Raw genomic sequence first — 27,084 nt, 5'->3', positions numbered from 1 at the left:
AAACAAAAATTATATTACTGGACTTCTATTCAGTAAACAAAACATTACATTTCTCTTAGAAAAGTTGCTAATTTTTAATAGCAGTAACCAGTAGTTTTCAAAATACAAAACTAATCTTTTATGCAGGAATATCTTTCAGCACAAGGTGGATCATCCAAGCTTTTAATAACAAGGAATACAATAGTCGTTGCATGGTAGAGGGCATTATCTAGCCACTTTTCCCTTCAGTATCTGGACTAGAGAAAGATGATTGAGGTGGGATTATGATAAAAAACTGGTTTACATATCTGGGGAAAATGCAAATTACTTCTAAATATATTTCTTCTAACAAGAATGTAAACCACTTCTTTTATGTATCATTATTACTATTACTACCTAAGCTACAACCCTAGTTTGAAAAGCAAGATGCTAAAAGCCCAAGGGCTCCAACAGAGAAAATAGCCCAGTGAGGAATGGAAATAAGGAAATATCACAAATTTTTAAAGTAATTTGTATTTATTCTAAATACTGTACACAAACCAGAGTCCTTTACTATAGGAGAATAGAAAACAGCGAAGCTGAAATATGGCAGTTAAAATTATAGCATGGTGTGAACAACCGAAAGGTAATTACCTATCGATAGCAGGGAGGCAACCACTCTCCCGCTGGCTCAATGACAATTCACTTAGATCGACACTTGGCACTTTCTTGGGGGCTACTGATGGCAGGCAATTTTGAATAGACTCAGGTTTGTATAGTTAGGAAAAACTGATTACTTTGTGTTTTATTCCTACACGAATACAAACCATCCTCCTTTACTATAGGATGCCTATTTTCCAATTTGTTGGAAGCTTAACCCTGAAATTTTTAAGCTTGAGCATCTTAGATGCACAAGAAAGTAAGGGTTCATTGCATGTCGTGAACTCCTGCATGAAAATCAGCGGGTTTTATGGCCAAGGCTGTTAAAATTACAAATTTGGAGATAATTTGTATTTTTCCCTGACTAATATAAACCTGGAGTTATTTGTGTGGATATTCTAAAGCGGTAGCTGGAGGTAGCCATTAGACTTTAATTGAGAGGTGGCAACCCTGCCTGACTGCTTAGCGGGTAGGCCGGGGGTGGCTGGGGGGTACCCACCCGCCTCTATATTTACTCTCACAGCAGTGAAAGACGTCACTTTTTTATTGCAAGCAGGACTTCTGGGGGACAGGTGACGGTATGTCAATTTATATAAATAACTCCAGGTTTGTATTAGTTAGGGAAAAATCACAAATTTTAAGTAATTTGTATTTTTCCTAACAGTACTTACCTCGAACTACTTTCTTAGGAGTATCTGGGATCTCCTCTCAACCGACCAGAGTTTTGTGTAGTTTACCCTACTCCCGTTTTCTATGAGGGGTAACCTCAGGTGGTTTGATACGCGCCCTGAGGCGACCCCGGGTCAGAGAACATGCTTACTCAGGTCTCGATCCCCAGAAAGTTCTTGATAGCTTAGGTTTCTATGAGGTCCAGCAAGGCACTCTGGGAAGGATGGGTGGGCCATTACCCGAAAGTAGTTTGAGGTACGTACTGTTAGGAAAAATACAAATTACTTAAAATTTGTGATTTGTTCCAACACCGAGTACTTACCTTGAACTACTTTCTTAGGAGACTTATACCTTAGGAGGTGGCAGTGTCCTTCAGGACCTAGAGACCGTGAGGAACCTAGATAGGAGCCTAGGTTCTGCTGACCCCAAGGAAAACACGAGAGAATAGGGAAAACTACGCAAAAACCCATCTTAGTGTCTAAGTACAGTAACTCACCTCTGCAAGAAATCCTACGAGACATGTCCTTCCAAAGATAGTGTATCCCATGGCAGTTTCAGGGGGCTACCCGAGTCATTTCCAGTAAGGGAATAGGGGAAGGAAGAACAAGGGGGCTCAGGAAGGAACCTGTGTCTCTTGGACTTACTACCCGCGGTTATCACTGGGGCTACACCTTTAAACCGTTTGGAGCGCGGAAATGACGGGACCTATCGACAACTCGTCCAGGGACTTCCTCAAGAGTCCTTCAAGTAGTGAGCTGTGAAGGTCGACTGGCTAGACCAAGTACCTGCCCTCAGGATTTGGCCCACTGCCATATTCTTCTCAAATGCCCATGAAGTACTTAGACCCCTAATGTCGTGGGGTCTGGGCTTTCCTGGAAGGGGGACTCCTGCACTACTGTAGGCCCTGACGATCACCTGCCGTAGCCAGAAGGAGATAGTGTTCTTGGAGACTGACTCCTTCACTAGTCCCGAGGAGACGAACAGACTCTTGATCTCGGGTCGAAGTCTGGCTGTCCTCTCTAAGTATTTTCATACCGCCCTGACAGGGCACAGCAGCAAGTCCCTCGAGTTGTCCGATCGAGGGATTGCCGGCACTGAGAACCCTTCAAACTTGGGATCCCACACGGCTGGATTCTGAGTCTTTGCCACGAAGGATGGGACGAACCTGAAGGTAGCCTCACGCCAACCCTTCGAGTGTGACACCTCGTACGACAGTCCGTGCAACTCCCCTACCCGTTTTGCTGATGCCAGAGCTAACAGAAAAACTGTCTTGAGGGCGAGTTCCTTGTCCAAGATGTCCTTTAGGGGTTCGAAGGGAGGTTCTGACAGCATCTTCAGGACTCTGGCCATGTCCCACAGGGGCACCCTACTGGCTTGAGGGGGGGGGGGCAAGATTGTTCGAAGCTCCTGATGAGCATCAAGATATGTCTGGAGGCACCCAGGTTGATGCCCTTCAGGAAGAAACTTGACCCAGAGCAGCCTGGACTCCTTCGATGGCTGGGATGGACATGTTTACCTCGTCCCTGAGATGTTCCTCGAGACGCACCACTTAGTGAATGTGGCCCACTTTGCCTGGTATACTGCCGCTGATGAACGCCTCAGATACCCTGACATCCTTGCTGCCGTTCTCGAAGAATATCCCTCCTTCCTCAGGAGACGCTCGATAACCTCCACGCGTGAAGGCGGAGGGATCGAGGGTTCTCGTGGAACCTTTGAAAGTGGGGCAGCCGGAGAAGGTCTGGAAGGCACGCCAGTTCCTTTAGATCCGCGAACCACTCTCTCTCCGGCCACCAGGGCGCTACCAAAGTCATCCACAGGTTGTCTGCTCGCCTCACCCTGTTGAGGACCTGTCTGAGCATCCCGAAGGGATGGAAGGCGTAAACGTTGAGGTTGTCCCAAGGGAGCTGGAAGGCATTCTCGAACGGCGCTTCTGGATCTGGCACAGGAGAACAAAACACGGGGAGCTGTGCGTTCAGTCTCGTTGCGAAGAGGTCCAACACTGGCGATCCCCATTTCTGAATGAGGGTCTTGGCCACTTCCGGGTGCAAGGACCACTCGGATCCTACCACTTGACCCATTCTGCTGAGGCCATAAGCCAGGACGTTTCTCTTCCCTGGAATGAACCTTGCTGAGATCTTGATCTGTTCCTCTTCGGCTCATTCCAGCAGTCCCATCGTGAGGACGCACAACTCCTTCGATTTTAGTCCTCCTTGTTTCTTTATGTAGGCCACCACCGTGGCGTTGTCGCACATTAGTGCCACGGTGTTTCCCGTAGTCGATGGACGAACTCTAGGCACGCTCTTCGCACTGCCATCTTCTCTAGTACGTTTATGTGCCGGCTTTTCTCTTCGTTCGTCCAACTTCCTCTTGCTGTCCTGCCGAGGAGATGGGCACCCCACCCTCCTTGGATGCGTCCGTGAACAGAAGCATCTCCGGAGGGTCGGCTGCGAAGGGCATTCCCTTGAGGGTGTTCGATCTGGCGAGCCACCACTCTAGGACTTCCTTCGTCTCCGGGAACACCGGGACCACCTTGTGGGGGAGTCTCTCTGGTTCCAGGTCTCCTTCAGGTTCCATTAAACTCCCCTGAGTTTGAGTCTCCCCTGGGGGACTAGCTTCTCCAACGACACGAGGTGGCCTATCAGTCTTTGCCAGTCCTTGGCTCTCCTGGGCTGGTTCGACAGGAAGGGCCGGAGGATCTGGTCCAAGTTGTCTAGTCTCTCCGCGGAAGGGAAAGCTCTCGCGAACCGGGAGTCCAGGACCATTCCGAGGTAGGTCATCCTGGTGGAGGGTATCAGTTGGGACTTCTCTAGGTTGATGATGATACCCAGGAAGTTGCAGAACCGCAGGAGCTTCGTGCCTTGCTTCCTCAGTACTTCCCCTGTGGCTGAAAGCAACAACCAGTCGTCCAGGTACCGAATCAGGCGCTTGCCCTGTTCGTGTGCCCAGGCTGAGACTGTTGTGAAGACCCTCGTGAAGACCTGAGGGGCTGTGGACAGACCAAAGCAGAGGGTCTTGAACTGCAATGCTTGGGTACCCCATTTCACCCTTAGGTATTTCCTGCTGGAGGGGTGAACAGGGATTTGGAAGTATGCGTCCTTGATGTCTATGGACATCATGAAGTCCCCCTCCCTCATGGCCGCTAGGACCGACTTCGGGGTGTCCATCTTGAAGTCGGTCTTGCACACGAACTTGTTGAGGGCTGAGAGGTCTATGACTGGTCTCCAGCCCCGTCGCTTTCTCCACCAGGAAGATTCTGCTGTAGAACCCCGGGCCCGGGTTCTTGACTGGTTCTATCGCCCCTTTCGCCAGCATCGCAGAGACCTCCTCTTGTAGGGCCGTCCTTCTCAAGGGGTCTTTGGGTGCCAACCACTCTGCCTGTTGATCTGGCATTAGAGGTGGGGGTCCACCAGGAAGGGCAACCTGTACCCTTCTTTCAGGACTGCTACGGTCCACGGATCTGCTCCGTGGTCTCTCCATGCTTGCCAAGAATGTTTGAGGCATCCCCCCACCTGAGGCTTCGGCAGGAGTAAGGGGCCTCTCTCCCTATCTCCTTCTAGAGGCGCGGCCTGAACGACCACTTCTGGCTGCCGCATAGGAAGGCCTGAAGGACGACTGTGCTGAAGACGTTCCTCCACGGGAGGGCTGCGAAGACTGAGACCAGGCCGTAGTAGGGATGTCTCTCGTGGGTTGACTAGGTGAGGCGCGAGGAGGATGGGAGGCGTCGGAGGGTGCCCTTCTATGGGTAGGTCTTCTCGCTGGAGGGGGTCTGGAGTCTCCCGTATCCTTCAGCTTCCTGACCCTCTCTACCGTCTCTTCCACTGCCTTCAGGGGGAAAACTGAGTCATCCCACAGGGGTAGGCTCCTCAGGGACCTTGCTTCTCTGTCCGGGAGCCTCCTTACGAGCTTGTTGAGCACTGTGTCCCTTTTCCGCAGAACCCAATTGGCGGCCTGCGCGATGGATTGGTATGAGAAAAACTTAAGGGCTTTACCTCCCGAGCTAATCAGCTCCTTCAGTAAGGCCTGGTTCTCTGGGATAGTGAGGTTGTAGGAGGACTGGAAGCCTACCAGCGTGGAGGCCCACCAATCCAGCCACGAGGAAACGTTCACCAGGTCCTTGGCTATCTCCTCCATCATGGCAGCTTCTGAAGGGGAGAAACAGATCGGGGCAGTAGTAGCCCTCTCTTCAGCTGCTCCTTGTCCCAGGATGGCGATAGCAGGCTCCACAGTACAGGGACCTGCGCGATGCCCTTCAGGAAGGTAAAACCAGCTCTGGGATTTTAGGCCTTGAAGAAGCTTGGAGGAGCTCTGGGTCTTGGGGGCTTCTGCATGGTTGGCCACGATCTTGTCCACGTGAGCCCTACCTAGTCTAACATCCCTAGCCAAAGGCAGGGCTAGCGAGGGTCTCTGCTGCACCGGGGCATCAACCAGCCTGCTGAGGCTCGAGAGCCAGACTTCGTCGGAGGAGGGCACGGGTTCGTCCAGTCTATGATGCCTCCTAATGAGTCCTATTACCCTCCTGTAGGCCAAAACTTCTGCTGCTGAACCTTCTATGTTGTCGTCCATTTCCTCCGTAGGACGCTCCGCTGCCTGTGACGGAGGTCCTCTGACGGAGGTCGCCGCGTGGGGGGGAGGAAACATCTAGGAATGGTCCAACTTCGGCGGCTCAGGGCGTAGCACGGGCATCACCGTCGGGACGGAGGCCTCCGTCCTGAACTTATCCCTGCTTGCGAGGTCCACGTAGATGCGGGCTTGCTCGTCGAAGGGAGCTACTTGTCTCGTTCCTGCCGACTTGACGTTGACTTGGAGGTCGGGATGCGGCTGCCAGACTGAAGGGCGACTCTCCGCTGTGCGGATGGAGTCGGAACCTTCGCGGACTTATGCCTGTCCGCTGAGACCTGAAGAGACGACTCCCTCCGTCGATCGTATCTGCTGGTGGATACGTACCTCACTGGTGAGCGAGCCCTTGGGAGCCAGTTCGAGGGGCCCGGAACAGCTGACATCTCGAAAAGTTTGCTATGAGGGATGACAACCCATTCTTCCCCTGGGGAGTTACTTCTCCTAAACTTCCTCCTGGGGGATCTAGAGCGCCTACCCACGTGGCGGGATCTGGAGCGGGAGCGCGAACGAAAACGTCTCCTGCGGGACCTCTCACGACGTCTCCTATGCTCCCTTGGGGCTCCGTCTTCTGAAGAGCCCGACGACTTGTATGTTCTCACCGGCGGGCCCGACTCTTGCCGCGTTGTTGATGGGTCCACGATGGGGGGGCCAGGTTTCAAAACCTTCCTCCATCCTCAACGGAGACTTGAAGGGCGTCTTCGGCGGCACCCACGTGAGGGAGTCCGACGGCGGCGAGTCTTCCTTCTTGGCGGAACCCTCGGCTGCGGAAGCACCTAAAAAACACGCCCACGAGGCGGGAGAAGAAGTAGGCACAGTTTTTCCCCACATAGGATCATCTGAGGAGACGGGCCCTGCTTGCACCAGGGTTCCGTCCCCCGAACACACTCCCGTCCCTCCCTCACTTGCCTGGAATGACGCCACAACACCACTATCCCGTAATTCAGACTCCTGGGGAAGGGCCACAGGCCTCTTCCCGCAACTGACTTACCTCGTCCACTACTCTGGGAAGGGGAAGGCGGCAGCGAGGCTCTGTCTGACGATACGTCCGGCGAAGTAAGAGGAGAATAGACGCTCGGCTTCTTAGGCGATCTCTTAGACGCCTTCTTTTTGGTGCCGTAACGCACCCACTGCACCTGGTTCCAGGACTCGCACTCCGGACATGTGGCTGTAGGGGAACACACACTGCCCCTACACGAAGAACACAAGGAGTGCGGGTCAACTTCAGGTTTCGACAGGAAAGCACCACACGATTTACCGGCCATAGGCCCAAGACAACGGCGGGGATGCTCCATTACGCACTAATAAGGCACCGCGAGACACAGGAACACAAAGGGAAAGGATAAGGGGGAGTACAAAGGTACCACGTGGGAGCTGCGTGAGACACAAAGGGGGCGGGGACACAAAGGGTCGCACTGGATAAGGAGAGCGTCGTGATGTTATCGCGACGCGACCAGAGAACTTACCGGGGATCGAGACCTGAGCAAGCATGTTCTCTGACCCGGGGTCGCCTCAGGGGGCGTATCACACCACCTGAGGTTACCCCTCATAGAAAACGGGAGTAGGGTAAACTACACAAAACTGGTCGGTTGGGAGGAGATCCCAGATACTCCTAAGAAAGTAGTTCGAGGTAAGTGCTCAGTGTTGGAACAAATACAAATTATCTCCGAATTTGTCATTTGTTCCCATACTAACAAACCTTCCGTTATTTATGTGAATGACTTACTCTTAGGTGGGTGGAAGTCTTAGATCTGGCATAGACATTGACCTGGTTTTACCTAGTACAGTATATGACTATGATCTACAGAAAACTTTGACACTTCGCTGAAATATACAAAGTGAGTGAGTATATTCGCGGCCTGTGCAATTTAGTAAGATAGAGGTAGTTATTTGTATGGACGTCCGAGTTTAAATGGGAAAAACCACAAGACGAATCCCATTGCTCCCTCGCATAAAGCAATGGGGACGTGGACAGTATAATAGTATAAAAATGTTATGGCTTATACTAGGCTACATAAGGGAAGTGATAATTACCTGCAGAGGTTAAAGCCACCTTACAGAGGGACCCATGGTGCTGTACTCAAAGAGAGGGAAGATGAAGGAAGGAAAGCCAGACATTCTCTCATTCATCCAAGTATTAACCCGGGTAACCAATGCCCTCACCCAACTGAGCTTGAGGTATCTTAAGCCACTTGTTAAGCAGCCACTACAGGACCGATAGTAAACGTATCGAGTCTCCTGTGGGTCATGTCTTTGAGGTAATGGGCTATGAATGTGGTTAGTCTTTTCCACACACCCGCTCGGAGAACCTGCAACACAGAAAAGTTGTGTTTAAATGCTAGGGAAGTACTGATTCCCCTGACGTTATGGGCTCTAGGTCGACGAACCTGAGGAGGATCCAGGAGGAAACTGTGTTCTTTGTGATCCACCTCTTTACTCTCTCTGAGCTAACAAAGAGATGTTAGTCTGGGATGTGTTGCTGCAGTGCATTTAAGATAGTATCTCAAACTCCTCACTGGGCAAAGTAACAACTGATCTGGGTCGTTGGTTACAGAAAAAAAGACTTGACATATGAAAGGGTCCGAATCTATGATCCAGCACCTCTGGATTTTGAGTCTTAGCAATAAACTCACAGACAAAGCTGAGCATCCCTTCCCCCCATCCCCTTGGGTGGGCGATGTCATATGAGAGGCCCTGAAGTTCACCGACTCTCTTTGCCGAGGCTAAAGCGAGCAGGTACGCCGTCTTCAAAGTGAGATTTCAGTCAGTTACATGGCGTAATGGTTCATAGGGAGGTCCTTTTAGGGACCTCAAGACGTGAACTACACTCCAAGGAGGAGGCCTGATCTCTGATTGGGGGCAAGTGATCTCATAACTCCGTATGAGTAAAGAAAGCTCCAAAGAAGAGTAAATGTTGACTCCTTTAAGCTTGAAGGCAAGTCTTAAGGCTAAGCAGCGATATCCTTTCACCACTGATACTGAAAGGAGCTTTTCTTCCCGAAGATATACAAGAAACTTCGCTATTACTGAAATAGTGGCATCGAGTGGAGAGATGTTCCTTCCACGACACTAACCACAGAAGACTCTCCATTTAGCCTGGTAGTCCAAGGCAGAGGACCTATGCAAGTGTTCGGACATTCGTTCTGCAACTTGCCGTGAAAAGCCCTTTTGAGAGAGTAGACTCTGGATACTCTCCACGCGTGAAGTCGAAGCGACGGCGCGGTCTTGTGGAAGATGTTCGCGTGTGGTTGTTTGAGTAGATCTGGTCGTGGAGGGATTTCTCTCGGTAGATCTACGAGAAGTTGCAGGAGGTCTGGGAACCACTCTGCGTGATGCCATAGCGGAGCTACGGGGGTCATCGTTAGATTTTTGGCCGCTCGTTTTGTTGAGCAGTCTTCTCATCAGACAAAACGGGGGAAAGGCGTACACGCTGATGTTGTCCCACCGTTGTTGGAATGCATCATGTCATAGTGCCTGAGGGTCCAGGACTGGAGAATAGTACAGCGGAAGCTTGCTGTTCAGAGATGTTGCGAACAGGTCTATACAGTAGTCAGGGAACCCAACAAAGACAGGACTTGTTGGCTGTCTGACGATTCAAAAACCATTTGGAGCCTACTATCTGAGTCGCTCTGCTCAGAATGTCCGCAAGCCCATTCCTCCTGCCAGGAATGAAGCGAGCTCATAGAGCCACCGAATGTTCTTCTGACCATCTGAGGATCTTTACTGCAAGATGGAATAGCGGCTGCAAGACAGTACCACCCTGTTTGTTTATGTAAGCCACTACTGTGGTGTTATGGCTCATCAACACCACAGAGTAACCTGCCAGCAACTGTTGGAACCGATAAAGAGCTGGGTAAGCTGCTGTCATCTCTAGAAGATTTATGTGCTGGTACCTTTCTGATTCTGACCAAAGGCTGGAGATCATATGGTGCAGCAGGTGAAGAGCATCAAATCCGGAGGGAGAACGAGAAGATTCTGACCTTGTCAAAGATTTTCGTCTACCATCTACCAACTCAAATCCGTCACCTGATCCTGAGTTATTAGAACTCGGGTGTCCGGTGGGTCAGAGTGTTGGTTCCACACGGTCTTTAGTTGCCACAGCAGGGATCTTATCCTGAGGCGGCTGTTTGGAACAAGATGGATGAGAGAGGTTGGGTGGCCTAACAGACTAAACGAACGAGCGGCCGGAAGAACTTTCCTGAGGAAGGGAGCAGCCACTTCCTTCAGCCTGTGTACTCTTTCGTCTGATGGGAAGACTCTCTCGGAAGGTGTCTATGACCATTACAAGGTATACCAATCTCTGTGAAGGTTGCAGTGATGACTTCTCGTGATTTATCAGGACCCCTAGATCCTGACAAAACTCGAGAAGCATATCTCGGTGATGAAGAAGGGTCGTCTCTGAGTCTGCTAGGATCAGACAGTCGTCCAGATATCTGAGAAGACGGATGCCATTCCTAAAGCCCAAGATGACACTAAGGCAAACACTCCGATAAAAACATAAGGGGCTGTCGCGAGACCAAAGCATAGAATGGATGTATTGGGATCTGGAAGTAAGCATCCTTCAGATTCAGTGTGCACATGAAGTCCCTTGGACGTACCGCTTGAATGACAGTGTCTGCTGTATCCATTCTGAACTGAGTATGTTGGACAAACTTATTCAGAGGGGAGAGATCGGTGATTGGTCTACAGCCTTCGGTCGTCTTTTTCACCAGAAAAATTTGACTGTAAAAGCCTGGAGACCTGTCTACTACCTCTTGGAGGGCACTCTTCTGCAGCATGGTCTGGACTAAGCCCCTGAGGGCCAGCTCCTTTGCGGATCCTTCACATAGAAGCCTAGATGCAATGGATCCCGAGTCAGAGGAGGGAGAGATTAAATGATCGGGACTGATACCCTAGGGTGATTACATCGACTGTCTAGGGATCTGTCCTGTGAAGCTGCCACCTCTGCCAGCGGCGCTGAAAGCATCTTCCCACAGGTGTTCGGTGATGAGGAATGCCATTCCTAGTGGGAGCGGCCACCTTGGCCACCTCCCTTCTTTCCTTTGAAGGATTTGAACCGTTTTTGTCCCTTGGACTGATAGGGCCGCTTAAACACCTTAAAAGTTCCCGAGGACCTAGAGGTTGACTAGTTAGAGGAAGGTGCTTGCTGAGGCCAAGAAGACTGAGAAGGTCTACCATAGGACCGAGATATCATGGTCCTATGTATGAGAAAATCGTTGGACAATCTCCTCCATCACTCAGCAGCTCTCTCTATCTCCTCCGGAACAAAGAGAGAAGGACCCTTGAGAGTGGAACTCCTCAACCGAGAGACCTCCACTTTCAGCACTTGCTTATGGAACTGACCTATGGCGGTATCCCTCCTCTTGAGTATGGCGTTCACCCACAGGTTGACAATGTGGTGCGACAGGAACTCCGGAGTCTGGGTACCTGACATTAGGAAGGACTCCAACGTCTTCCTAGCCGACTCCTTTGACAGGTCGTGGAAGTGAACCATGAAGCCTAGGGATCCCAACCATAGATCCAGCCATGAAGCAGCCTGCATGGTATATTTCGTGCCTCTCTCTATGTTTAGGAGCTCAAACGCAGACAGTGAGGTCATCAGAGAGGAGAGGGTTTGAGTGGAAACTCCCTTCATTAGGGACTCTACCGAAGGGTTGAAGGTCATAGTGGAATGTGGTTCCCCCTCGATCTCGTAGTACTTCCCTTGTAACACAAAAGGAAGTGGCAGAGACTAAGAGGAGGAACCTGCGTTCAAGGAACTAGAAGTCCCAGCTATCTAGGAGATAGCTTTCCTCTTGGCAGCTGTTAGACATTTGAACCAGGGCAAAGCCGCACTGGACCTGGAAAGCTTCTGGGTTTCGAATAATTCATCGAAATTCAAGGACCACTCAGAACCTAGTATGTGTCTTCCTGCTCAGTTTACCTGCCAAAACGTTTTTCGTGCCAGGGGTGAAACAGGCTAATAGGACTACCTTATTTCTACAGCTAGATGGCATGGTTGCTGTGAAAAGGTACCTCCTTGTTTATTTACATACGCCACAACTGGAGTGTTGTCACTCATCAGCATGACGGAGTGTCCTGAAGAGCTGTTGGAATGGATTGAGAGCCAGAAAGGATGCTCTCAATTTTCGTGGGTTCATGTGACACTTCTGTTCAGATTTGATCCAAAGTCCGGAAGCCGTGTGCTGCAACAGATGAGCCCCCACTCCTTTTTTTATGTATCTTAGAAAAGCATCAAATCTGGGGGAGGAGTGACATGGTCTTCTTCCCTAAGGAGATTAATGTCTGGCACCCACCAACCAAGGTCTCTCTTCTGCTCTGGCTCAATCAGAACCTGAAGGTTCAGAGGGTGATAGTGCTAAGACCAAAATGGTTTTCAGCTGCCACTGGAGAGAACGGATGCAAAGATTTGCGCCACTCACAAAGTATTAACAACTAAGTTTGACAAGTGTGCAGCACATCTCCTGCCGTTGGCGAGTGCTGGGTTAGGTTCCAAGAAAAGTGTAAGCACTGAATTACCTTGTGAAGAAACTGTGAGTACTACTAAAGTAGCGCAAGAAGAAACTATCAGAGAATAAAGTTCTGTGTCGTCGTCAATGAAGAGCGCACCGCAAGGTAGCACACACCTGTGCACTACCGAGGTCGCGAACGCACACTAGCGTTGATGAGGTACTGTTACTTTCTGCTCTCAACAGAAGTCTAGCGAGTATATCCTTGAACGAGCTACTGAGATAACGCACACTCGCATCAATAAAGTAGTGCTCACTTTTGCTCTGCGCTTGAGGAAATAGCGCAAGAGAGTTACGCGCTAGCGCATGCGTCTACTGTCCTCTCGCAGTAAAGATTGTAGGTGGTGAGCTCAGAGCTCCTCGTGATAGGCTCGCAGAGATCATCGTTCTTATGGAATCCCCTGGAACATATTTGCGTCGCTCATCACTGCTGGTTGGATGAGAAAGGTCGAAGATCGCCAGTTTGTAAACCCCCTTTGTCGACTGAGATTTCCCAGAATGAGAGGGTGCGTCATCGTCAGCGCTGAAGAAACCAAACTGGGAGAGACCTAACCCTCAAATGGTAAAGATGTCCCAGAGAGGAGCAAGGGCATGCTTACGTCCTTTGCACTCCCTCCATCGGCTGAGACATCTCAGAACGAGGGAGGGTGGCGTTGTCGGAGCTGAAGGGACCGCTCAGAAGACCTAACCCGCGAATGGTAAATGTGTAACCTGTGAGCAGCAGGAACCATCTTTCGCCTTTGCACTCCCTCCGCAAGCTGATATCTCACGAGGGAGTGCGGCATAATCGGAGCAGAAGAAACCACTTAGAAGACCTAACCCCCGAACAGAAAAGATGTACAAGCCTTCGTCCTTTGCACTTCATCTGCAGGTTGACATTTCAGAACAAGGGAGTGCTGCATCATCAGCGCTGAAGGCAAGACTCTGGGGGGGACTGAACGCCATATGGGAAAGGTGTTCTCCATGAGTAGCAGGAACATGCTTTAGACTTTGCACTCCTGTCATTGGCTGTCATCGCAGAAAGAGGGAGTGCGCTGTCGTCATTTTCGAAGACAACCAGTCAGGAGAAAACCTAAACTGTGAATGAGAGTGGTATGCCCTGAGAGGGGCAGGAACATGCTTCAAACTTTGCACTCCCTCCGCCAACTGCCATCGCAGAACGAGGAGTGCATAATTGCCAACGAAGAGGAGCAACACTGAAGTCGAGGTCTGGGTCGGGTGTAAGCTGCCTTCCCGGCGTTGAACTCGCAGGGTGCGAGCAACATCTTCAAGACGGTGAAGGTGCATCCACACGGAGAACAACTCTCCCATGGAGGAGGACAGAGCTGCTACACTAGGGGAAGTGGGAGAGTCCTCCAGTCTAAGAGTTGTCTGGTGTCAAAGGGGAGAGATCGTAAGAAAAAGGTTTCTCCGGGCCCGAGGAAAAACCCAGCACTATGCCGTCTCCTAAAGAGTAATACTCACACCTGAGAAAAATAAACAAAAACTGAGAGAACAAATTAGTCAAAGGCCAGTCAAAAAAGGTTGGGCAGTGGATAGAGACAAACATCCAACCTCCAACGACCCAAAACCAAAAGTGAGGAGACAATACAGGTGTGCGAGAGAGGGTGGTAGCCAGTACTACCCCCCTAATCCCCCATGCTAACTAGCAACGGGGTAGTTAATATTTCGCTAAAAGTCATAAGGCTAGTTTTCCAACTTTGCCAAAAGTAATTTAAATAGTTTATATTTAGACAGGTACTATGTATATTTCAAGGAGTTTCTAAACGTAATTGGTGACAATACCTAAGGCAAAGCTATAGCTTTGCAGTTATGATAGTTGTCTCACAATAACTCAGAAACTATGGATTTCCACCTGAAATCATTATCAAAAACAAAGTAAAAATCAAAAATTTTAAGTAATTTTTATTTTTCCTAACATACTTACCGAGAATTACTTCCTTAGGAGGGTCCTTGACCTCTCAATCTCGACCAAGATATCCCGCGTTACCCCCCCTATCTCGCTCCAGATAGTTTCTACCCCCGCCGCCAGGATAAGTCCTGCGGCCCGGATTAGGGCAGGTCACTGCTTTTCCCGGGTCAGGAGCTCATTAAGTTCGCCGTTTAGCCCGACCCGGCAATGGAAGAATGGCACTCGGGGACGGAAGGGAGGGCCATTACCCGGAAGTAATTCTCGGTAAGTATGTTAGGAAAAATAAAAATTACTTAAAATTTTTTATTTGTTCCAACACGAATACTTACCGAGAATTACTTCCTTAGGAGACTTATACTTTAGGAGGCGGGAGAGCCATTCTGCCACTTGGTTAGGCACATGGTGCCTGGAGGGCTACGGAATGCGGGGGTACAGAGAGCGGATAGGGGGTAACAGCGGAAACCTTACGCTTATAATTTAAGGCTTACCTCTTGACATCTTCTCTACTGAGTCTTCTCCTGAAGAAGTAGGGACGAGTCTATTCACTGTTGGGGACGTCTTCCAGCCTGCCACTACACAGCTTGGAGGGCGGCGATGACTGTCCCAATGGAGAATCCATCCAAAGACTTTCTTGAGTAGTCTTTGAGGTAGTGGGCCGTGAAGGTCGACTGGTGTGACCAAGTGCCGGCCTGTAGGATCTGCCCCACTGCCATATTTCTCTCAAAGGCCAAGGAAGTGCTCAGGCCTCTGATGTCATGGGGACGGGGAGTGCCTGGTACTGCCACCTTGTCTTCTTCATAAGACCTAGTGATGACTTGTCTCAGCCAGAAGGAAATAGTGTTCTTGGACACTTGCTTCTTATTAACGCCTGAAGAGACGAAGAGGTTCTTGGCACCTGGGCGGAGATGGGCCGTCCTTTCCAGGTATTTCCTGATCGTCCTGACTGGGCATAACCTCAGGTCTTCCGTATTGCCTGTCTTGGGGATGGCCGGAATTGAGAAACCTTCAAACCTCGGGTCCCAGACTGCTGGGTTCTGAGTCTTTGCTACAAAGGAGGGTACGAACTTGAAGGATACCTCCTTCCACCCTTTGGAGTGTGCCACGTCGTAGGAGAGACCGTGGATCTCACCTACTCTCTTAGCCGAAGCCAAGGCTAGCAAGAAGACTGTCTTGAGGGTGAGATCTTTGTCCCCGATATCTCTGAGTGGTTCAAAGGGAGGACGACACAACATTTTCAGGACCTTGGCCAGGTCCCATCTGGGCACTCTCCTGGCTTGAGGAGGACAGGATTGTTCGAAACTTCTAATCAGCATCCCTATGTGTCTTGAGGTCCCCAGGTCGATGCCTTTCAGGAGAAAGACTTGGCCTAAGGCTGCTCGTACTCCTTTAATAGCTGGGATTGACATCCCTATTTTATCCCTAAGGTACACGAGAAAGTCAGCTATGTCAGGGACCGAGGCTTTAAGAGGTCTTATGTGTTTTGTCGCGCACCATTTCGTAAAGGCGGCCCACTTCGCCTGGTAGACCACGGTAGAGGATTTTCTTAGGTATAGGGACATCCTCTTAGCTGTGGAGGAGGAGTACCCCTCCTTCTTCAGGAGTCGCTCGATAGTCTCCAGGCGTGAAGGCGAAGAGAGAGAGGGTTGTCGTGGAACTTGAGGAAGTGAGGTTGACTCAGAAGATCTGACCTGGGGGGCAGAGGCCATGGCGGATGGCTTGCCAGGTCCTTCAGATCCGCGAACCACTCTCTCTCCGGCCACCAGGGCGCTACCAAAGTCATCTTTAGGTTTTGGGAGGTTCTTACTCTGTTGAGCACTTGCCTTAGCAGCGTGAAGGGGGGAAAGGCATATACGTCCAGGTTGTCCCACCTGTGCTGGAAGGCGTCTTCTAGGGCTGCTCCTTCGTCTGGTACCGGGGAGCAATAAACCGGTAACTTGGCGTTGAGCTTCGTTGCGAAGAGGTCCATCACCGGGGAGCCCCAGCGTTGAAGGATGAGTCTGGCCACTTCTGGTTGTAGGGACCATTCCGTCCCTACTATCTGACCTATCCTGCTGAGGCCGTCGGCTAGCACGTTCCTTTTCCCGGGGATGAACCTTGCTAGCAGTGTTACCTGGTGCTCGTCCGCCCAATGCAGGATGTTTACGGTGAGGTCGCACAGTTCCTTCGACTTCATGCCACCTTGTTTCTTGATGTAGGCTACCACCGTGGCGTTGTCGCACATTAGGGCCACGGTGTTTCCCTTCAACCGACTTGCAAAGTGCAGACATGCCTTTTGTACTGCTTTTAGCTCCAGGACGTTGATGTGGAGTTGCTTTTCGGTCTCCGACCAGGTCCCGCTTGCTGTTTCCTCCCGCAGGTGGGCTCCCCACCCTAGGCTGGAGGCGTCCGTGAACAGGAGAAACTCGGGGGGACAGGACCCGAGGGGCATCCCCTTGAGGGAATTCGACTGGCATCGCCACCAATTTAAGGCTGCCTTCGTGTCCGGAAGGACCGGAATCGATGTTTTCTGAGAGCCTGTCTGGGACCATAGAGCCTTGAGGTTCCATTGTACGGGTCTGAGCCGTATCTTCCCTTGGGGAACTAGCTTCTCTAATGAGACCAGATGGCCTATCAGCCTCTGCCAGTCTTTCGCTTTCCTGGGAAGCCCCGACAGGAACGGCTGAATGATCTTGATGAGGTTCCGTATCCTGTCTTCCGAGGGGAAGGCCTTCCCCTGCACGGTGTCCAACGTCATCCCCAAGTACCCCATTCTGTTGGATGGAGTTAGGTTCGATTTCTCCAGGTTGATAATGATTCCCAGACTCCTGCAGAACCGGAGGAGGTCCTTTCCTTGCTCTTCCAAGAGGGCCTTTGAACTGGAAAGGAGCAACCAGTTGTCCAGGTATCTGATGAGGCGGATACCTCGTTCGTGAGCCCATACTGAGACTGTCGCGAAGACCCTCGTGAACACTTGAGGGGCCGTCGACAGTCCGAAGCAGAGGGTCCGGAACTGCAGGATCTGGGAGCCCCATTTTACCCGGAGGAACTTCCGACTCGACGGGTGGACCGGAATCTGGAAGTACGCGTCCTTGAGGTCGACCGTCATCATAAAATCTTTCTCCCTCAAGGACATCAGGACGGATTTTGGGTGTCCATCTTGAAGTCCGTCTTCTTGACGAACTTGTTGAGGGCCGACAGGTCTATCACCGGTCTCCACCCCCCCGTTGCTTTCTCCACCAGGAACAGGCGGCTGTAGAAGCCTGGCCCTGGGAGAAGGACTTCTTCCATGGCTCCCTTCTCCAACATGGAGGAAACTTCTTTTTGCAGGGTAGCCCTTTTCAACGGGTCCCTGGGAGCTAACCATTCTGTTTGGGTGGCTGGAATAAGAGGGGGTGGATCCGCTATGAAGGGGATCCTGTAGCCTTCTTTCAGGACGGACACCGTCCAAGCATCCGCCCCATGCGTTTTCCATGCTTGCCAATAAGGTCTGAGGCATCCCCCAACCCGAGGCTTGGGCGGGAGTAGGGGGCCTCTCCCTCTACCTTCTCCTAGAGGGGCGGCCTGATCTGCCCCTTTTCGAGGCGGAGTAACCCGACCTGAAGGAGCTGGCAGAAGCTGTAGCTCCCCTGCGGGAGGGCTGTGGAGTTGATGTCCAGGAGGAGGCGGGGGCGTCCCTCCTCGAAGAGCTGGGGATAGCCTGAGGGGTCACGGCACTATCCGAGACTGACCTCCTATAAGGAGGCCTCCTGGAGGATGTTTGCTTGGGGACGTTGGCCTCTCTCCTCTTGGACACCTTCTCCATCAGCACTTCTAGTTCCTTCAACGGAAACAGGGACTCGCCTCCTAGGGGTAGGGTACGAATCACTCGCGCCTCTCTGTCCGGGATTTTTCTTGTCACTTTGGAAAGCACTGTGTCCCGCTTTCGAAGGACCCAGTTGGCCGTCAAGGAGAGTGCCTGATACGCCATAAACTTGAGGGCTTTCCCCCCGGAGGTGAGAAGGTCTGACAGGAGACCTTGTTGCTCAGGGTCGTCGGGGTCTGTGGAGGCCTGTACATTAACCAACGTGGAGGCCCACCAGTCCAGCCATGAGGAGACGTTAACCATGTCTCTCGACATCTCCTCCATCATGCCGGCTTCAGAGGGCGAGAAGGACACAGGGGCTGAATAGGCCCTTTCGTCCGAGCCGCCTTGTCCTAGGATGTCCAAGGCTGGGTCCACCCTACAGGGGCCTGGGCGCCGCCCTTCCGGGATATAAACTTTGCCCTGTAGTTTAAGACCCTGGAGGAGTTTGGAGGCACTCTGGGACTTGGGGGCCTCCGCACTGCTGGCCACCAAGTTGTCGATGTACTCCTGTCCCAGTACTAGGTCTGGGGCGAGAGGCAGGGCCAGGGAGGACTTCGGAAGGACGTCCCGGTGAGTATATCTCAAGAGGCTCGACCTCCAGGCATTCACCTTCGGCGCCGAGGGTTCCGGAATTCCATGGAGCCTTCTGACGAGGCCTACCACCCTTCTGTAGGCGGAGTCCTCCGACGGGGAAGCCTCGCCTCCGTCGACCGAGGTCTCGGCTTGGCGGAGGGGAGCCGTGCTTGGGCAGTAAATGGCCGTTCTCTTCTCGGTCCCAGGGAGGACGTCCCGCAACCGTAGGGCGCACCGTACGCGGTTGGGTCTCGCCGTAGGGCGGGGGCCACCGACTCCGGGAGGCCTTTCGACTGCCCCAAGGCTCTGGAAGCGGAGGACACGGTCCCGGTGGGAAGACCCGACCCCGGAAACCGGTCCTTCCTGCTCGACGCCCGACCCAGCTGGGCTGGTTCGGTCGGGCTGTCTTCTCGGAAGCGCGCTTCCCCCCGCTGGGCGGGGTGAACCGGAGGCCTCGAGGACTTGTGCCTGAGAGTGAGGTCCTTCTTGCGTGGCAGGTCGAGTGGTTCCATGTTGTATGTAGGCAGTGACAACCTGGAGGCTCGTTCACTGGACCGAGAGTCTGGAGAGCGGTGCTTCCTGGACTCTCCTGAGGGGACGTAGACCCATTCGCCGCCGCCGGGAGAGACCTCCCTCTTGTACTTACGGGAGTGAGAGCGTGGGCGCTTCCTACTGTGCCGCGACCTCGACCTGGAGCGGGAACGATCACTATCGGTCCGCTCTCTCTTCCGGTGCCGTTTCTCCCTGCGTTCTCCCCCGGAGGATGAGTCTGCTTCCGAAGAGTCCGAGGGTGCCACGTTCCTCGCGTAACGACTGCCCGAGTGATGCGCGGGGGAGGCTCTTCGCTGTCGACCGTCCGAGACAGGGTGCTGGAGGAAGTCCTCGGGAACTGCTGTAGATACCGAGGGTACCGAGTCTACTCTGTCCCTGCTAGAAGGCCAGGGACCCAGGGATACGTCCATCCTTAGCGGTGACCTCCCCGGAGTCTTCGGTAATTTCCACCCGAAGGCATCGCTACTCGGGCGACGAATTCTAGAGTGGTTGTCTTCTGGCGGGGGGGAACCCGACGCACCGGCCCACGAGGGCGGGGGGGAGTCTGAAATAGCCACACTGCCCCACACTGGGTCTTCTGAGGAAGCGTGATCCCCTGCCACGTGGCCCGATTCCCCCGAAACACTCGCGGTCCTTCCGTTCTCTCCAGAGGGGCCAGCCCTTGGTTCCTCCCTCACACTGGGTTCACCGGGGAGAACACTATGGCTAACAATCACACTGGGGGCTTGTTGCCCACTCCTCTGCGAAGGAGACGGAGAGGCCGAGGCTTCGTCGGACCGATCACTGACCGACTGTAAAGAGGACACGCCACTCACTTTCTTGGGGGAACGCTTCGACGACTTCTTTTTCTTGGTACTATACCGTACCCACTGAATGCCGTCCCAACTCACGCACTCGGGACACGTGTCCGAGGAGGAACAAACTTTACCCCTGCACGTGGAACAAAGGGAATGAGGGTCCACTTCTGGTTTAGAGAGGAAAGCCCCACACGACTTTCCTGCTCTAGGACCAGGACAACGACGCACATGCTCCATCGTTCGCACACGAAGGGCCAACACTAACGAGTTACAGAAAACCCTGGATAAACGCAAGGGGAACGTACTGAGAACACTTTGCGAAAACGCACTATCGCAGAAAAACACAAGTCCGCACACTGGAAACACGTGGGATCACAACGCGCCAAAGGATCGAGAGTTAAGCGAGAGGGTGAGATGTTTCGCATCTCACGACCAAGAACTTAATGAGCTCCTGACCCGGGAAAAGCAGTGACCTGCCCTAATCCGGGCCGCAGGACTTATCCTGGCGGCGGGGGTAGAAACTATCTGGAGCGAGATAGGGGGGGGTAACGCGGGAAACCTTGGTCGAGATTGAGAGAGGTCAAGGACCCTCCTAAGGAAGTAATTCTCGGTAAGTATTCGTGTTGGAACAAATATAGATTTAATAAATCTTATTTCCTACAAACCATTTATTGCATTGTTCTATAATTATACACAAAACTATGCATTTCTGCCAAAAATCATAATTAAAAATCTTCAAAACACCACAAAATCCATTAATAATAGTCTTTTTTAAATATGTAACTTCCCTGGTAGTTACATATATATAGCTTAAATCCCGCGTTTCGACGCGGCATACCAGAAAATGACAAATTCGTAGGTAATTTGTATTTTTCCTAACTATGCAAACCTTAGCTATTTAATATGGGTAATTACTGAAATGACGAGCCATTAGAATTTTAACGAGGGTTAACTACCCCACCGCTAGTTAGCGGGGGGTAGGGAGGGTAGCTTGCTACCCCCCCCCTCACACACACCTGTGATGAGCTCACTTTGCTTAGAGGTAAGACTTCACGGGGTATAAGGCTGGCGGGCAAGTTTGATTAAATAGCTAAGGTTTGTATAGTTAGGAAAAATACAAATTACCTACGAATTTGTCATTTGTTCCGAAACTGAAATACAAACCACGCTATTTAATATGGGTGACTCACCCCTTAGGAAGGGTGGTAAGTCCCAGCCAGTACTGGCTTTTGGCTTTGCCCGGGGACTCAGTATCTGAGTGTGTCAGCACTCAACAATAAGGAGTCCCTGCACCTTGCTGCGCAAGGACTGCGGCCTACTTACAGTAAGCTGTGTGTGAAGGTTTGAAGAGTGACTCGTCCTAGGAAGTTGACCTGTAGTCCTTTAGATGGAAACTTTAGGCTAGGACTCTCCCAATACCACCTCGTCAGGGTATGGGGACGTGACAGTATTAGCTTAATACTAGGAACACAAGGAGATATGGTTTACCTGCAGTGGTTCAAGGTCAGCTGTGCAGAGAACCCAGGATGCTGCTTTCCCCAAGAGAGGGGAGGATAAAGAAAAGAATACGGGCCAGACAAACCTTTTCATTCATGCAGACTAAAACCAGGTAACAATGCCCTCAACCATCTGCTACTTGTCCATTAAGGAGCCTGAGGTTTAAACCAGCTGTTGTGCAGCCACCACAGGGCCGATAGAGAACGTATCGAGCCTCCTGTGGGTCACGTCTTGCAGGTAGTGGGCTGGGAAGGTCGTCTGACGCTTCCACACCCCTGCTTGTAGAACCTGCGTCACTGAGAAGTTCTTTTTGAAGGCCAGGGACGTAGCTACGCCCGACATCATGTGCTCTAGGGCGACGTGACGGAGGAGGGTCAGGATTCAGGGACAGATGGATTACCCCACGAATCCATGCTGAGATAGTATTCTTGGTAACCATCCTCTTTATTCTCCCAGAGCTCACAAACAATGCCTGCACTTGGGGACGAACTGCAGCTGTTCTTTTGAGATATAGCCTCAGACTCCTTACTGGGCACAGTAGGAGATGGTCTGGGTCATCTGTTACAGAACGAAGACTCGAGATCTGGAAAGAGTCGAACCGAGGGTCCGGCACTCCCGGATTCTGAGTCTTAGCAACAAACTCAGGGACGAATCTGAACGTTACCTCCCCCATCCCCTTGAATGGGCGATGTCATACGAGAGACCATGAAGTTCACTGACTCGCTTGGCCGAGGCCAAAGCTAGTAGGAACACCGGCTTCCAAGTTAGGTGGCGATCTGAAGCCTGGCGTAATGGTTCGTAGGGAGGTCTCTTAAGAGACCTGAGAACTTGAACCACGTTCCATGGAGGCGGTCTCACTTCCGAGTGAGGGAAGGTAAGTTCATAACATCGTATGAGTAGGGAAAGTTCCAGCGAAGAAGAAATGTCCACTCCTTTGAGCCTGAAGGCTAGACTTAAGGCCGAGCGATAGCCTTTCACTGCCGAGACTGAAAGGCGCATTTCTTCTCGCAAATACACAAAGAACTCCGCTATTGCTGGCATAGTGGCATCGAGGGGAGAGATACTCCTTCCATGACACCAACCACAGAAAACTCCCCACTTTGCCTGGTAGACCCCTGCGGATGACCTTCGCAGGTGTCCAGACATCCTGTTCACAACCTGTTGCGAAAATCCTCTCTCCGCGAGGAGATGCTGGATAGTCTCCAGGCGTGAAGTCGAAGCAAAGGTACGGCTTTGTGAAAGATGTTGGCATTTGGTTGTTTGAGTAGCTCGTGTCGTGGAGGGAGTTCTCTCGGAAGTTCCGTTAGGAGTTGCAAAGGTCTGGAAACCATCCCGCGTGATGCCATAGCAGAGCTATAAGGGTCATCAAGAGATTGACTGATATTCTGGTCTTGTTGAGTAACCTCCTTATCAGACAGAACGGGGGAAAGGCGCATGCGTCGATGTTGTCCCACCGTTGTTGAAAGGCATCTTGCCAGAGTGCCTTGGGATCCGGGACTGGGGAGCAATACAGCGGGAGCTTGAAGTTCAGCACTGTAGCAAACAGATCCACAGTCGGGGAACCCCACAAAGTCAAGACTTTGTTGGCTACTAGATGATCCAAAGACCACTCGGTACTCACTATCTGAGACGCTCTGCACAGACTGTCGGCAAGCACGTTCCTCTTGCCTGGAATGAGGCAAGCCGATAGTGGAATCGAGCAGACTTCGGTCCATCTCAGTATCTCTACTGCGAGATGGGATAGCTGCTCTGAAAAGGTACCTACCTGCTTGTTTATGTAAGCCACTACTGTGGTGTTGTCGCTCATCACCACCACAGAGTGACCCGACAGGTAACGTTGGAACTGTTGAAGGGCCAGGAATACGGCCTTCATTTCTAGCAGATTTATATGGAGGCACTTTTCTGATTCTGACCACAGGCCTGAGGTCCTGTGGTGCAGAATGTGGGCCCCCCACCCTTTCTTTGAGGCGTCCGAAAACAGCATCAAATCCAGGGGGAGGACGAGAAGATCCACTCCCCTTCGTAGGTTCTCATCTGTCATCCTCCACTGAAGATCTGTCCGTTCCGCAGGACCCATAGGGATCATGACGTCCGGGGAATCATGTCCTTGATTCCACCGAGACTTGAGTCGCCATTGCAGAGATCTCATTCTGAGGCAACCGTTGGGAACTAGACGGGCCAAGGATGAGAGGTGACCGAGGAGACGTAACCATGATTGGGTTGGGAGCTCTTCTCGTCTGAGGAAAGGACTCGCGACCCTCCTCAGCCTTGCTATCCTGTCGTCTGATGGGAAGGCTTTGTGGAGATTGGTGTCTATGATCATGCCTAGATATACCAGTCTGAGTAGGAAGCAGAGAAGACTTCTCGAGATTTACCATGATCCTCAGATCTTGGCAAAGTCCCAGAAGTTTGTCTCGGTGTCGAAGAAGGGCTGACTCAGAGTCTGCTAGGATTAGCCAGTCTTCCAGATAACGGAGGAGACGGATGCCGATCCTGTGTGCCCACGATGATATTAGGGTGAACACTCTGGTGAAAACCTGAGGTGCTGTGGAGAGACCGAAACACAGTACCTTGAACTGGTAGATCTTGTTGTCTAGGCTGAATCTTAAGTACTTCCTTGAAGACGGATGGACTGGGATCTGGAAGTACGCGTCCTTCAGGTCCAGTGTACACAAGAAATCTTGCGGTCTCACTGTAAGTCTGACCGTGCCTGCCGTCTCCATGCTGAACGGGGTCTGCTTGACAAACCTGTTCAGAGCTGAGAGGTCGATGACTGGTCTCCAGCCTCCAGACGTCTTCTTTACAAGAAAGAGTCGACTGAAGAAGCCTGGGGACCCGTCGAGGACCTCTTGGAGAGCGCCCTTCTTCAACATGGTCTCGACTTCTGCCCGAAGGGCTTGCCCCCTTGCCGATCCCATGGCAAGGGAGCTCAACGACACTGGATTCGCTGTCAGGGGAGGTAGAGATATTGTGAACGGGACGAGATATCCTTGACTGATTACGGAAATTGTCCAGGAATCGGCCCCAAGTTGCTGCCACCTGTTAGCGCAACTTTATAGGCATCCCCCCACTGGTGGACATGCAGGGGGACTGCCAATCCTAGTGTTTGCAGCCTTGGCCACTCCCTCTAGGATTCTTTCCTCCCCTGGAGGATTTTTTGCCTTTCTTGTCCTTGACAGGAAAGGGCTTCGACACCGATGTCTTTGCTGCAGCTGCCGGTTTCGTGGTTTTGGAAGGACGTGGTTGCTAGGTTGCTGGAGGTTTATAAGGCTTCGATGTTAAAGCCCTATGTAGGAGAGAGTCCTGGTTGGACTTCCTCCACCTCTCAGCCGCCTGCTCCACGTCCTTAGGCTCAAACAAACTCTTCCCCAAGATGGAAGAATGTCCGAGTCTGCTGATCTCGGTACTGGGGACCTTCTGGTGGAATCTCTGACACCGCGTCTTGATGCTTCAAGATGGTATTAGCCCAGAAGTTCGAGACTTGGTGGGCTAGAAACTCGATGGTACGAGTGCCTGAAAGTAGAAAGGTCTCCATGGCCTTCCTGGTACTCTCTTTGGACAAGTCCTCAGATCGTAACAGGATGCCCAGAGACCCTAGCCAGATGTCCAGCCACGAAGTTGCCTGCATGGCACACTTCGCCACCTTCTCCTGGCTAAGGATCTCCGTAGCCGAGAACGACACTTGCCAGTTGGAGTCTCTCTAGAGGGACTCCCCTGGTAAGCTCTTCCAAAGAGTGGTGTAAGGGAAGAGCTAAACAAGTCTCCTCCCTGATGTCAAAGTACCTCCTCTGATGGACACGAGGAGGCGGGAGGAGTTTGTTACCGGCGCTGAATCGGCTGGAGGAGGCAAGCTCGGAGAGCTGGCCTTCGACCTTATCTCTGGCACTCTTAACCCCTTGGGACCAGGGCAAAGCCGCGCTGGCCTTAGAGGGTTTTTGAGTACCAAAGACTCGGTCCAAGACTGTGTCCTTGCCCTCAAAAAGGGGGAATCTCTGGATCCGCGAACCCATTGAGATTCATCATAAGGGTCAGAACCTGCCAGAACGCATGCTCTGACTCCTGTAGCTCTCCTCCTGAAGGGCTGGCAGCGAAGTCTCCTGTCCCCAAAGGCTCTTCTTGGGGGGACTCGTGGACATTCTCCGAGGGCTTGGCTGGCTCTGGTCTAATCCTTGAGGATGACTTCGGTAAAGTCTTGGAGTTCTTCGACTCCCTCCTGGGAGGGATGCAGGACTCAAACAGTGATGGTGGGAGGCTCTTCTCCACCCCTACCCAAGAAGACTTCTCTGCGCGAGGTGGGGTTTCCCTCATTGGTGCGATGGGGGAACGCCTCACCTCACGTGACTCCCCTGAGGACGGGAAATCTTTTTCCGAAGGGGAGGGAAAGTCGGGGGGGGAGGAGGCCTTCCTTAAAGACTTCCGAGGAGTCAGCTTCACCCTTGGAGAAGTTACCACGTCAGCTACTCCTCTCTTCTTCTTCAGGGGAGTCGAAGCTGCCACTGATTTGTGGCCCAGCTCAGAGAGAACAGGCTTAAAAGCCTGCATGACTGCTCTGACTAGGGACCCAAACCAGGGCTGCAAACTGACAGCTGTGCTGTCAGACACTCCCTCTGGAGGGAAGGGGATCGTTTGATCCCTAGGAGAGTCACCAAAGTAGGGTCTGCCTGAAAGGAAGAAGGAGAAAAGTCCCTGAACCTATCCGGAATTCTCCCTCCCTCCGGCGAGCGCGCTGTTCTGCGCTTGCGGGGGGGGGGGGGGGGGACCGCGATGACGATGAGCTGGTCACGCGGCGTCCTGCAGCCTCGCGCTGGGGGTCGCGCTGACGTTCGCGCAATAGAATTTCGCCTGGATCACGCGCGCGGGCGGGCGATGGCGCGCATGCAAGGGCACGCGGGTGAGCAATGGCGCGCAGCAGGTATGAGTGAGCGCTCGCACGAAGGCGATTGTTCGCGAGCGCCCGGGCGCGCAGGATCCCGAAGAGCCCGTGAGGGCGATAACGTTGGGCGCGGACAGGAGATATATCCCTTGAGCACAGCCGCGCATGAGGGCGCACATCCGGAAGAATAGGTGAGCGCTCTGGGCACGCGTTGCACACGCAGGTGACGGATGGCGAGCAGGCGGGGTCCGATGTCGCGTCGGCGTTTGATGGCGCAATGGGGAGCGCTGGCAAGCAGGGGAAGAGGTTATCTTCCCCTTTGCGCCCAGATCAGAAGATCGTGGGCGGGCTGGAGATCGTTGGCACGCAGGCGAGCGCTGGCGCGCATGGCACACATCAGGATGAGGGCGCGGAGTAGCGCGCTGGCGAACAGGTGAGCGTTGGCGTACAGGTGAGCGTTGCCGCGCAGGTGAGCGCTGGCGCGCTATAACAGGATCAACAGCAGCTGGCGTGAACAGCAGCTGGCGAGCGCTTGCACGCAATTGCGAGCTGGTGAACAATGGCGCGCAGGGGATACCTGGCGCGTAAGGGACTTAGACACATTGTGTGAAAGTCCCTTATGCCCCAAAGGGACCGTTGCCCGTTTA

At 52.3% G+C, this 27,084-nt stretch overlaps 1 protein-coding gene across 1 annotated transcript in view; it reads right to left on the bottom strand.

Annotated features, from left to right (window-relative positions):
- Polr1A (RNA polymerase I subunit RpI1) overlaps positions 1–27,084 on the bottom strand; it is a 41,635-nt gene that overhangs the window by 5,493 nt on the left and 9,058 nt on the right. The gene's annotated exons all lie outside the window — the stretch shown is intronic.

Source organism: Palaemon carinicauda, chromosome 26 (assembly GCF_036898095.1).
Source record: "Palaemon carinicauda isolate YSFRI2023 chromosome 26, ASM3689809v2, whole genome shotgun sequence".
NCBI lineage: Eukaryota > Metazoa > Arthropoda > Malacostraca > Decapoda > Palaemonidae > Palaemon > Palaemon carinicauda.
The sequence above is the reverse complement of the archived record's forward strand: the minus strand, read 5'-3'. Positions and strand labels throughout refer to the sequence as shown.